Here is a 13,735-nt window from a genome sequence, read left to right as displayed (position 1 = left end):
GTAATGGTACAAACTGCATATGCTGCTCTCAGCTGACCGATATCGTCTCTTACGCATGAACCATCAACAAAGAATATTTCATCAGGGTCAGTCAATGGCTCATCTACGATATCTGGTCTTGGTTTGGTGCATAGTTCAGTCACATCAAGGCAGTCATAATCTGTACAAACTTCATCATCAATTTCATTAGGAAGTGGCATCAAAGTAGCAGGATTCAAGACAGAGCATCTTTTTAGGGTCACATTCTCAGCAGCCAATATGACTTGCTCATAGCGCGTGAGCCTGCTATTCGTCAGATGCTGAGTCTTGGTCCTGGTCATTAACAATTCCACAGAATGCGGTACATACACCACTAACTGATGTCCCATAACCACATTTTCACACCTTTCAATGCTGACACCCGTTGCAGCAACGGATTTGAGACATCCGGGCAACGCTGCGGCTACTGGATCTAAGGTAGCCGAAAAGTATGCAACTGGTCTACGGGCATTTCCGTGTATCTGGGCCAAAACTGACAAAGCACAACCTTCCCTTTCACAGCAGTAAAGCAAGAATGGTTTCTCGTAATCAGGCATTCCCAAAGCCGGGGCACGACACAAGTCCTCCCTCAGCTGCAAAAACGCCATCAAACAGTCTTTGTCCCATGGTACCGGATCACTCACCCCCTTGTGCGTCAGTTTTTGTAAAGGTTTTGCCTTCAGTGAAAAGTTGGCTATCCACTGCCGGCAATAACCAACCATGCCTAGAAACATCCTGACTTCTCTTTGTGTTTTGGGCGCACTCATTTTCATGATCGCCTCTATTCTGTCTGGAGACACCTTCCGTTTTCCCTTTTCAATCCTGTGGCCCAAGTACTGCACTTCTGTCAGACAATACTGCAATTTACTTGGAGACACCTTGTGTCCGTTCTCGGCCAAGTGATTTAGTAAGGTGATGGTGTCTACTTTGCAAGCTTCCTCAGTTTCTGACGCCACAAGTAGGTCGTCTATGTACTGGACCAGAACAGAGTTCATGGGCAGTACTAGACTTTCAAGATTTTTCTTCAGCAGCTGGTTAAAAATCGATGGGCTTTCTGTATACCCCTGGGGAATACGACACCAGGTTAAAACGCGATTTTCCAGCCTAAAAGCGAAAAGATATTGGCTTTCCTCATCTAAGGGGATTGAAAAGAAAGCCTGGCACAGGTCTATCACCGTGAACCATTCAGCTTGGAACGGTATCTGAAACAATATCACTGATGGATTCGGTACCACTGGACAACATGAAACAACGATATTATTAATCTTTCGAAGATCCTGCACTATTCTGTATTTCCCACTAGGCTTCTGCAAACCCATAATCGGGGAGTTACATGGACTTCCCACGATCTCCTTCAGTATTCCCTGTTTAATCATGGATTCGATCACAGGCTTTATTCCTGCAATCGTCTCCGGTGTCAACTTATATTGTGGTGTTCTTGGATACTCGGCATTGGGTTTTACCATGATCTTTACCGGTTCTACCCCTTTGATCAGTCCTATTTCTTCTCCAGTAAAATCCCACACCTCAGCCGACACCATCTCCTTCAAGTCCTGTGGAAGCTCCACCACCGTTAAGGTAGGGTATAGTTCCACGCATCCCTGCGAGTTTACAACCTTAAAGTCAGCATCATCGTCGTTAGTCTGCACTTCTACTCCTTCAGGTGTGCAATATATGGTGCAGTTTAGTTTACACAACAGATCTCTTCCTAGCAGACACACAGGGCTTGAATCACAAATCACAAACTGGTGTTCATCCCTATATTTCCCTATCTTCACTGATACTGGTTCTGTCAGAGGATTCGTCATTCTCCTATTTGCGACTCCTACCACCTGGATCGTTTCTCCCGACATTGGCAGACCTGGGACTACCGCCGATCTCAAAGTGGATCGAGTGGCCCCCGTATCCACCAAAAAGGTCGTAGGACATCCAGCCACCTCAGCCTCCACGTATGGTCCTCTCTGATCCACCTCCAGGGCTGCTCCTAGGGTACAATCTTCTTCCCTATTCACTCATTGCCCCGTAAGGGGATCAACGTAGTAGCATTCCTCTCCTCCTACGAACAGTGGCAGTTGTCTATAGGTTTTCCCTCCATTTGCAATTCGTGGCGGTTGAGGGAACTGAGCTCGAGGAGTCTGAGTCCCCCCTTTGATCAACTTTCCCTTCGGGACCACTGTTCCCTTTACCAGGCTGTTCTGAACCTCATCCTTCTCCTGTTCTAATTCCCCCATCTCGACATTATAGGGACACTCGCGTCCTCAGTGTCCCACCTCGTTACACTGGTGGCACCTAGTCGTCTTTTTCAGTGTCGCGATATCTACCCTAGGTCTCGGTTTTTCCTCCTCATCTCTGCTTTGATTATTCTGTTTCTTCCCTAGGGTTCCTGTTCCCTGTTGCCGCTGTCCACCCTTTCCAGCTGATTGCATCTGCACCAACATCAGCTTCTCCTTAAGTTTCTTTGCTTTCGTATCTATTTCATCACTGCAATACCTCGCATACCTCAGGATCTCATCTAAAGGTTTGTTTTGCCAACAGATCAAATGCTGTTGAATCATTAAGCTTATGTCTGATCTCAAACCCAGGACGAACTTCGACACAAACTGTCCTATGTCTTTAGGATCCATCACGTCCAATCCACTGTACTGTTTGAATGCTTTCAGCAATCTCTCATAGTACTCGTGAACGGTCTCTTTAGGTTCCTGAGTGGTTCGATCTATCTTAACCCAGTCTATGTCCTGCAACGGCACTTTCTCTTTCAACCATGCCATTACCCGCTCGTACTTCTCCATGACTTTCTCTGATGGTCCATTCGTCTGGGCATCCCTCTCTGGCTCACAAATGGGCCATTCAACACTAAGCTTACATGCCGTCCATAAATCTCCGGGTACTACAATGTCAAACAGGGTGTTCAAGTCGACCCACAGCACTTTAGAGATCTTCACGAACATCTCTACCTGTTTGTACCATTCTACGGGATTCTCCCTTAGCTTTGGGAAGGAATTGGTAAATGCCGCTAGATCCCCCCTACTCCAGGGCACATGCACGTAGTTTCCGTTCGCGATTTCTCGCAAAGGGAAAGCTTCCATTCGCATTAGCTCTCCCTCCGGGGACCTCGCAAGTGTGCTCCTTCTGACGGTTCCCCTCTTGGACCATCTTTCCTCCCATTTATCCAAATCCCTCCACAATCTGATACTCAAGATCAGTTCCTTTATGTGTATTTTCAGCCCAATCGTCCTACGCTCATCTAGATCCTGATCCGTGCAATTTAGCCTATGGTTACCCTGTAAAGCTTTAGTTTGTGATAAGTCTATCATATACCTGTTTGCCAACTCAGATAATTTTTCATGAACTGACCTCGCTTTCCGAGTAACATCCTTAGCCATAAACAGTATTTCATCCTGTTCATACAGATCGATCCTTTCCATTGGTAATGTGCCGTCTATTATTTCCTCCAAATCTGATTTTAAACTGATTACATCGAGCCGTTTTGCTTTCATCTCAGCTCTCAGTACCTCCCTCCTAGGTGGTTCGTTTACATCCCTCTCACCCCCACTACGAGTCCTACGTCTAGGCACAGGTGAGTCATGAGGAGTCCTTCTTGCTTCTCTTTGTTCCCACCTCTCTAGGTCCCAAGCTTTCCCATCTTCCCTAGGGGTATGGTGGAACAATGTTCTATTCCCCATTACTGCATTCTGTCTTTTCGGCTCGGTCTCTCTAGATGCAAGATAGGATCCTCCGTTCTGTTCTAAATCACTGCAATTCCCTTGCTGTCTGGTGTCACTCAATAAACGATAAGGTCCCTCACGGCCCTCCATGTTCCCGCGATCACATCCGTGATCACCGGATACTTGGCGAGACCTTTCGCGACTCCCCATACTCTTGTGACACCAATGTCGCACATTTTCGTCCGGGGTATGGTGAGTGCACCTGTAACTATCTCGGTACTCTTGTGTCCTTCGTTCTCCTTCACTAAGGATGGGGCGAGACACTCCCCCACATCCTGTACTCTTGTCTTCACACATTTGTCTATTGCCACCGATGGTATGGCAAGTATCTCCTTTGCTTCCTTGACTCCCTCTCTCCCACTCCGGACTGCTTTCGCCAGCTCCGCAGTGAGAGAAGATCCTATCCTCTTGATCTCTCCATTTGGTTCCTGTTTCTATTCTTTTATTCTGAGTCTCTACGGCAGCATCCCATTCTTTCAAGTACTCTCTTAACTCCTTAAAGGATTTCGGTTTCGGTCCCCTCAGGTCCATCTGTCCTCTCGGACCCCCCTGTTCTATCCAGGGATCCGTTACTGGATCCAATGGGGTACCCCGACTCCTTGGTCCTAGCAACTGCCTTTGGGAATTGATCGTATTGTTCCTACTTTCCATCTCTGCCCTTTCCCTGTCCCACCGTGCCTGTTCCTCCTGCTGGGCTCCCTCCGGGTTGTAGATTGACACTATAGGACCTATGGTAACAGGTACTTGTAGAGCATCCGGTAGTTGATACGACCTTGCACACTCCGTTTCTGGCACCTTCTGTACCACAAATCTTCCTACTACTCTCTGTACGGGACTAGATTGAGGTATTTCCTCACCTTTCTTGGGTTCCCACTCTGATGTGGGGAGCGGTCTATATTCCTCCTTCCTAGCCCCGTCCCCCTGCTGTAGTTCGGGACTTTCGGCTTCTCTGTTGTACGGAGGTGGTCTGTCTAATAATAGCCTATCTATCAGACTATCATCCGTCTCGCTGTCCTCATCCTCTTCTGGAGGTTTCTTTTCTCCCGTAGCCTCTAGCATTGGGTATAGTTTGTCTGCTTCTATTCTTTGCACCCTCCACTTTTTAGCTTCATCATCCCATTTAGCATCCTGCACTGCTCTTACCGATCGTCTCACTCTTTCTTGGCGCCTATTCAGGCTCCTGTCGTGTGCCGCCCTGAACCATGCATTAAGGGCTTCGAACTGTGTTGGCCTCGGTAGAGGTCTTGTTGCGAGCATTACCGCTTTCAGTTGATTCAATGCTTCTAACCTAAACGTCCCGTATCTCGGGAACGTCAGTTCCTCATTTCCTTCTGTTAGCTTACTCCACTCGGAGATCCATAATATGGAGTGTAACCCAACATTCACAGCCATATAATAAGCTGGTGTGCCTTCCGGTGGGGCTTCTTCCCCCGCATACGAGTTTCCTCTATCTCTCTTAAAGATCGCCCTTAAACGTTTAAAACACTTCATTTTCAAAAATCTACGATTTCCCTTAATTCTCTTCCTTATTTACTTCCCGATGGCGAACCACCAATCCCTGCGCGGCTCTCGCTGACGTCACTTGTCCCCTCTGCAGCAGTTCCCCTCCTTTCTCAGCTCGCCTCGCGGTCTTGCATGCGTCTCATTCATACACCGAAAAATGACTACTTCCGACCAAGCGATCACTTTTCTTGACTGTACGTCCACAGTCTAACTGTAATTGTCACCTCAACTGACGAGACATCTTTCACTAACGTTCAGACGCTCGCCTTAACTGATAGGTTACTTACACACAGTAAACGTCCGACCAGCGTCCGTTACTCATACACTCACTCTGGCATTTCCCCTATCTCGGTCCTACGGGCGATCAATGGTACCTCATGACCCCCTTCACAATGGTAGACAATTACTCTGGATGTTCGATACACCCGAACCACTTAAGCCCTTCTCTGGACTTAAGATTTTCCCCGGTTGCGCGCGCTCACAACCTTCTCACAATCACACTACAGGCATTCAACTCCGCTTGACATTACGACACAGGTACAACACAAAACACCGCAATCTGGCAACGCATGACCCTTATACTCACTCTCGACCGACTCTGCTGCTTTTCTCTCTCGCACCGTCAGCACCTTCTTCGGCAGGGACTCTTCTTCTGGTCGTCGATGACTAGGGGCCTTGGGGTGATCTAGACCTAACCTAGGTTGCCTTCCTCAAGAAGCCAACCATCCTCTGCTACCAACTGCGGGGAATGAGATTTTGATATCTTATCTGATCACCTGGATACCTATCTCATTCAATCCAATTTTGGATCGATTATTGACTGTCATTGAGTAAAAGGCAAACCCACATAAGTTAAATCAACCCCATAGACTGACGCAACTCTGAAGAACCACTTACGACTGGTAAAGTTTAAAAAGTTTAATATAAAACCAGAGTCAATTGCAAATACAAGCCTCTCAATATAAGATTCAACAAGTATACAGGTACTAAAAGGAACATAAATTCCCTAAAGAACCTCAGTCTACAAAAGAAAACAATCAAAACCAATTCTAAAATCAGCAAATTGAATAGCATAGACACAAAATGGATATGATGCGTCATTTACAGAAAAAGAATGAAACAAGTTAAAACTGTCCCTACTCTATACTAGATGACATCCCTACTCAGCAAGTCCTTTTACCTAAAAAGGTGTCAGCCGCTTGACTTCCAAAGAAGTTCAAACTCTCTTAGTCTCTGATGGAAACCTATGTAGAGAAGCAGTACCCTTTCTGCCTACCCATCCGCTCTCTAAGGGTCCTCGGCCTACTGCTCTCGCTCCCTTGCTCTCAGGCCATCTGCTCTGCTCTCTCCCCGGGGTGCTGTCCCTAAATACAAAATCACAGTATGGGTGGAACGCCCCTTTGAGACGTCCACCATGTACTCATTTCACGTGGTCCCGCTTCTGGTTTTTTCCATAGTTTCGTCTCTTCGAGTCGTCTGTTAAGTTGACCTTGCTTCTCAGGCGCCGTCTCCATCGTCGTGCTGGTAACCCCATGACATTCCAGTTGACACCTCCAGACCAAAGTCTATCACCTTAACAGAGCTCTATTCATTACAATTGTGATTGTAACCCCTTTTGGTCCTGTGAACAGACACTTCGAAACAAGACCCCAAATTCCAAGCGTCCCTTATCTCACTAGGCCATAAACTTCGTCCAGCATTGTCACTTTAATTTAACGAGACCTTTGACTCTTAGCTCGCACGTACAGATCAAAGCTATTCCCCTGTCCCTGTGAGCCCACTAAATTATATGCAGTGGACTACTCTCTTGCGAACCCTTGGTCCGTTAGGTTAAAATCACATATGAACACACCATTCTAAAATTCCTACAAACTCTTCTACGCTGTATGACTTTTAACACACATATATATAATCGAATTAGCAAATCATTGATTATAATCGAATCCATATTACATAGAATACAACGCTATACTCTCGTTCTTACACAGTGCTATATGGTCTGCACATTTCTTCGATTTACATTTCATCTCTTTCTCCGTTTAATTAATTTCATACATACATGAATTCTATTTAGCACGTTCTACTGTTCTTAAACATTTTCACATATTTCTACTTTAGCCCATCCTATATACGGGTCTTTCTAATTCTAATGCACTCTCTAGAGTAAATACAGATACATTTCCTATTACTTAAGTTACATATGCTAACTTTACATTCAAATTGCGCTCTCTCAGTTATGTGCCGCTGCAGCCGCAGCACTGTGACTTCATGGGGAGATGTGGATCACTGTACCATAATCTCAGGGCTGGCCGGACCTGGGCATATGCGGCTGGGCGTATGGGGACAAAGGAGAGAGACTTGTTTTACTCACAGCACTGTGTGTTTGCCTCAATTCGACCTTTCACAACATCGCTCCTTTCCAACTACCAGCCCCCACTGTGGGATTTAGCAGAGTCGAGACACTCACCCAGTTTGCAAGGAAGATGCATGCTGGGAGCTGGAGTTCGCCAATGTGGGCTGCAGCGAGACTCGAACATCAAACTCAGCGCAGCTGGACTGTGGCCAATCACGTGGTGCGCTCGAACATTTTTAAGCAAGATTGAATGGAAACCTGGCTGCTGAACGGCATTTGATGAAGGCATACTTGCCAAAACGTGTCACGCTTCAATAAAGTTCCTTTCCTGATTCCCCGCTGTGTCCCTCTGATTCCTTCCTACGAAGCAATCGTATATATATATATATATTTTACTTTGATTTCTATAATATTGTCACACATAAGGGTCATTTGGTTGTGTTTTGTTGGAATGGTTTTAGGTCAGCATACCAACACCAGAAATATTGTGCCACCAAAATATCCGAACCTTAATATCAACTACTAAATACTGTGGAGGTAAGTGTGTGTCAGTAAATATGGATTCAATATTCTCAACTCCACAGGTGGGAGGGGATAGCACCTGGGCCTGAATAGGACTGTGCCTGCCTTCCACAATGCTGGTTCCACCTCCTGCTGGGCGGCTGGCGACCCTGCCCCTCTCCCTGAAAGTTTAATTACACAGAAACCTGGGTGTCTAACACGAAACTAAATATGTTTCAAAGACCATATACTGTATACGGTATACATAAGTATGACTAGATAACAGAATGATCTATATATAAGGTTTGACAATCCAACGCATGTAACCACCAGCAAGCGTAGGTGAGACCCAAGATCCAGAGATGGATTACCATCAAAATCTTGTTGGTGATCTGATTTTTCTCATCTAGTCATCCAGCTGGTGTGTCTCTAGATCAGTGAGACTACTTCCAGGACCGCCTGGTTGGACTGGGGTCAAGTCCACAATCGCTTATTTGACCATGCGTGGGATCACCAAATGGAACTAAAATGCAGTGCAACGGGTGAAAGTGTGAAGTTAAAAAAGAATAGAGGACTCACAGAACGGAAACTTTAATGACTGTGGGCCTCTTTCTATTTAAAAACCAGAACAGAGCAAAACAACAGTATAAACAAATGACTGTTTTAGGGGCCCCTAAACATTTTTAGAAAGGTACTGTTGGCAAAACGTGACTCAACTGTGAACTTTTCACGCAACTGTGGATTATTTGATTGCAACTTTAAGAACTCTTTCGCAACCATATTCTTGAACTGTGCAAATTGGATTTTTGTCGTTTTGGTCTTGTGTAGTTTAGATTAAATACCTTTATTTTTCTAAACTGTTGCGGAGTTAGTTTGTGGTGTTTTCACTGTGTTACTGTGAGTGTTGGTACAAATACATTACACATTGCCTTTGATAAGCCTTGACTGCTCATGCCAAGCTTCTGCATTCTGCAGCACACATAGAAAAAAAAACAATCCTGCCTGTAACGCAAGCACCCTTGCACAATAGTGCAAGGGTGTCTACATTGGTGCTAGGCCGCACACAGTGCACCAGGGCTAGGAGACAGAATAAATGCACCATATCTTTGTTGATATGGCACATTTCTGTGGTCTCCCTTTCGAATATATGACAATATCCCGCATTCTTTCATCCCGCATACCATCACTCCGCATTTTTTACTACCAAAGTACCATTACTCCGCAACCAACCGTACCAAAATCTACATCAAGAACAATAAATTAGAAACAACAGTGTTAAGAAAACAGACATCAACAAACAGTGTGCTCCACGGTACAAGTTTCCATCCTGTATCGCTGAAACAAAGCATCCCCTATGGGGAATTTGTGCGCATGAAACGCAATTGCTCAGAAGAAAATGAAATGGAAAATAAATTCAAAGAAACGAAAGATCGCTTCTCCAAATGAGGGTACAAACAGGCAGACATAATAAAAGGGGAACAGAAAGCGAGAGCAAAATCAAGAGCTGAAACCTTAATACCAAGAAATAAAACAACAAACACAGATGAAGACAAACCACGACTGATCTTGACCTATTCGAAGGAAAGCTATAAAATCCGTCAAATCCTGTTAAAATATTGGAATGCATTAAAAAAGGATACAGAAATAGGAGTACTAATCGGAGACAGACCTCTAATCTCATACCGAAAAGCTCCGTCTATTCAAGACACTCTAGTTAACAGCCACTTCAAAAAAGTAAAAACTGCAAGCTGGTTAGAGAAACGTCAACAGGGATTCAGTAAATGTCAAACATGTAAAGCATGTAAAATTGGACAAAACTTAACAACCTTAAAAGATCCGAAAGGTAGGACCTTTGAAATAAAGGACAAAATAACTTGAGAATCACAATTCGTGGTGTATCAAATGGAATGCTTCTGTGGAAAAAAGTATATTGGTTCACGAGTCTGCCCACTCAAAAAGAGAATACTCGAACATACCAGAGCCATTCAAAACAATGATTTGAGCTACGCAATAGCCAAACATTTGAGGACTCACACAGGAAAAACTTGGAAGGACATGAGATACTCTGGCATTGCCATAGTGGGTGAGAATGAAAGAGGAGGTGATCGTATCACCAAATTAAGACGCCTCGAATCAAAACTAATAATAAGATTCAAAACTAGAAACCCTTGGGGTCTTAACGCCGATGAGGAACTTTATGTACACTTATGACTGTTCTCTTTGCGTAAATGAACTGAACACTTCAAAGATCTGTATAATACTCTAATGATATAAGAATGTATGAAAGATATGAATTGCATGCAATAGATATAGAATATTCAATGATTTTTTCTATGCACTGGATTAGCTGTGAGAGATGCACAAAACGACACAACTAAGCTAGTTGGCATTTTGCCACAGGTCTTTTACATGGACACTCAGTCCATTATTAACCACAGCCACAATCTGCGCGGCCGAATGTGTTGATATAATACAACGGTGATAAACAACGCGTTGTTGTAAATACACCACGCGCATTAAATAAATAAAATAAAATAAAATTACAAGACAACATTATAACTAGCCCAAGTTGTGACGCAAACTGCAACACTCCGGCAAAAGACAGTGCATTGTTTGGTTATAATTTCAAACCATAACTACTGAGCCCACAATGCATCATTACAAGCTAAGTGGTGTCATCAGCTATTTAAAGTAAACACAAATGATGGACATGTGCTTTGTAACCGTGATCAGGGACAGTTACCTGTCCGAAACGCGTAGGTGGGGAACCTACAGAAAATAAACTAAACAAATCAACATTCGAGGCAGTGTGCGGCGTCTTCTTCATAGAAGGATTGTTTGCTGACAACAGATATATATATATATATATATATATATATATATATATATATATATATATATATATATATATATATATATATACATATATATTTAATTTTTTTAAATTCATAATTACCCTTTACACCCTAAAACGAATCCCACCCTAGTCCCTTTAAATACCCCAGCACCCTTTACCACTAACCCATCCTGACCCTAAAAATACCCCTATACCCCAAAACCCAAACCTACCCATAAACCATAAATTACCCCTGTACCCCAAAACCCAAACCTAGCCCTGAACCCTAAAAATACCCCTGTACCCCAAAACCCAAACCTAGCCCTAAACCCTAAATTACCCCTGTTCCCCAAAACCCGAACCTAGCCCTGAACCCTTGAAACACCCCTGTACCCCAAGACCCAAACCTAGCCCTGAACCCTAAAATACCCTGTACCCCAAAACCCAAACCTAGCCCTGAACCCTTAAAATACCCCTGTACCCCAAAACCCAAACCTACCCCTGAACCCTAAAATACCCCTGTACCCCAAAACCTAAACCTACCCCTGAACTCTAAAATACCCCTGTACCCAAAAACCCAAACCTATCCCTAAACCCTAAAAATACCCCTGTACCCCAAAGCCCAACCCTAGCCCTGAACCCTAAAAATACCCCTGTACCCCAAAACCCAAACCTAGCCCTAAACCCTAAATGACCCCTGTACCCCAAAACCCAAACCTAGCCCTGAACCCTTAAAATACCCCTGTACGCCAAAACCCAAACCTAGCCATGAACCCTAAAATATCCTTGTACCCCAAAACCCAAACCTACCCCTGAACCCAAAAAATACCCCTGTACCCCAAAACCTAGCCCTGAACACTAAAATACCCCTGTACCCCAATACCCAAACCTATCCCTAAACCCTAAAAATACCCCTGAATCCCATAACCCAAAACCCACCCTGAACCCTCATAAAACCCCCTACACCCCAAAACTTAAATGTACACCCTTAACCCTAAAAATACCCAAGCACCCCCAAAATCAACGCTATAATCTAAAATTACCATACACTAAAAATACACTGTGCACCCCATAAACCAAACGCACCCTTAAAATACCCCTGAAGCCCTAAAACATATACCCCAACACCCCCAAACTAAAACCATATGCTTACCCTAAATGTAAATATTAAAAACATATACTTTTACCATTCATGCTTTTACAACGAATTGCGTTGTAAAAGCATGCGTGGTAAAAGCATATAAAATGTAATGGTATGCGTTTTAAAAGTATTGCGGAGTAATGGTACTTACGTTGTAATGGTATGAGGAGTGAAGTTATGTGGAGTGAAATTTGCGGATTGAAGGTGCTTTACCCTCCCTTTCACACAATGAAGGCAGCAACATTGCTTGCTTCCCTGAGTTGCATGAAATGTAGGTAAATCTGCCCCCAAATTCCTACCAAACTGCATTCCCACGCTTTTCTACTAAACTATATGCCAAACCTGTAGCTTGGCCTATCATATGTAATAGCAAGAGGTCAAAACTGTGACTGTATTAAGTCAAAGTAGTCTTAATGTGATCTTGACTATTTTAGTCTGGGTCTGTTTCTGTCAAGCGCAAAGTTTTCAGTGCATATTAAAAAACACTCTCTGCTCTTAATAGATGGAAAGATTGGTATTGCCAAAACTGGGAAAGAAAAAACTGTATTGATGGCTTGCACACTATTACCATGAGTAATGTTAGGTCTTGTAATTTTCCTAATTTCCTCAGTGTAGTCTGGGTCCATGAATGTGCCCAGTAATGAAGTGCTGCTATCACAAATGTTCTGCATACACATTAGTTTGCTACACAATTTCCTCCAGTAATTCTGCAGCCACAAAAAGTTACAAGTAGTCAATGAGCAAATAGATTTCAGTATTTACTGTAAATCCAGCATCCCCAGACAAAGAAGGAATTATAAGATGAAAGCTTTTAGAGGGTAAGAAAATGAGCTCTCCCCCGGTGGAGTCCATGAATCTCTAGGAATCTTGGATGTGCTCGGACATCACTGACTCTCAATGGTATAAGTTGTGCTAAAGACAGGACATACCTGCTTCTTTGCTGTGAAGCATGGCCATGTTCCTTAAATGCAGATGAAAAGGCATAATCATGGTGGACTGTCATTAATGGAAAATTCACTTACAGAATCTGAGCCTTGATATTCACCTTAAGAGCGCCCCCCCATTATCAGAATTAAGACCTGGCCAAGCATTTAACATGTGAGAGACCTTGTCTGTTTTCACGAAAATAGTGTGAGTTATGTACAGAGCAGAGGTACTTGTAAAAATGTGTCTGAAGTGTGTGTTATTAGAAATGTGTGAGTGCTTTGAGCTGAAAGAGAGATCACACTGCAGTGCAGGAGTGTTGGAATATTAAAGAGAGAATAAAAATACAGCAAATGCCAAAAACAATTATACAGGTATATACATAGTAGGGGTCATGTCCAAATTACCCTCATATACCTGAGCAACAAACATCAATGATGTAGAGTCTGAGAAAAACGGTATAAATGGATCGATCAAAGGATTTATTTTCAACCAGAGTACAATTAATTACCCTGCTTGTCCCAATTTTTATTTATGGCAAATTAATTTCTGCTATTACAGCTTGTGTACGTGTCAGGTGACGGGGCAAAACACAATATAATCACAACAAACTAATACATATATAAACTTCATATATACACAATATACACTTCATTACACAAACATTTAGATCACGCTCATATATATGATACCCTACATATATACAATATATACAACATATACAACATATATCA

Source organism: Lissotriton vulgaris, chromosome 10, assembly GCF_964263255.1.
Source record: "Lissotriton vulgaris chromosome 10, aLisVul1.2, whole genome shotgun sequence".
Classification (NCBI taxonomy): domain Eukaryota; kingdom Metazoa; phylum Chordata; class Amphibia; order Caudata; family Salamandridae; genus Lissotriton; species Lissotriton vulgaris.
Note: the sequence above shows the minus strand (reverse complement) of the source record.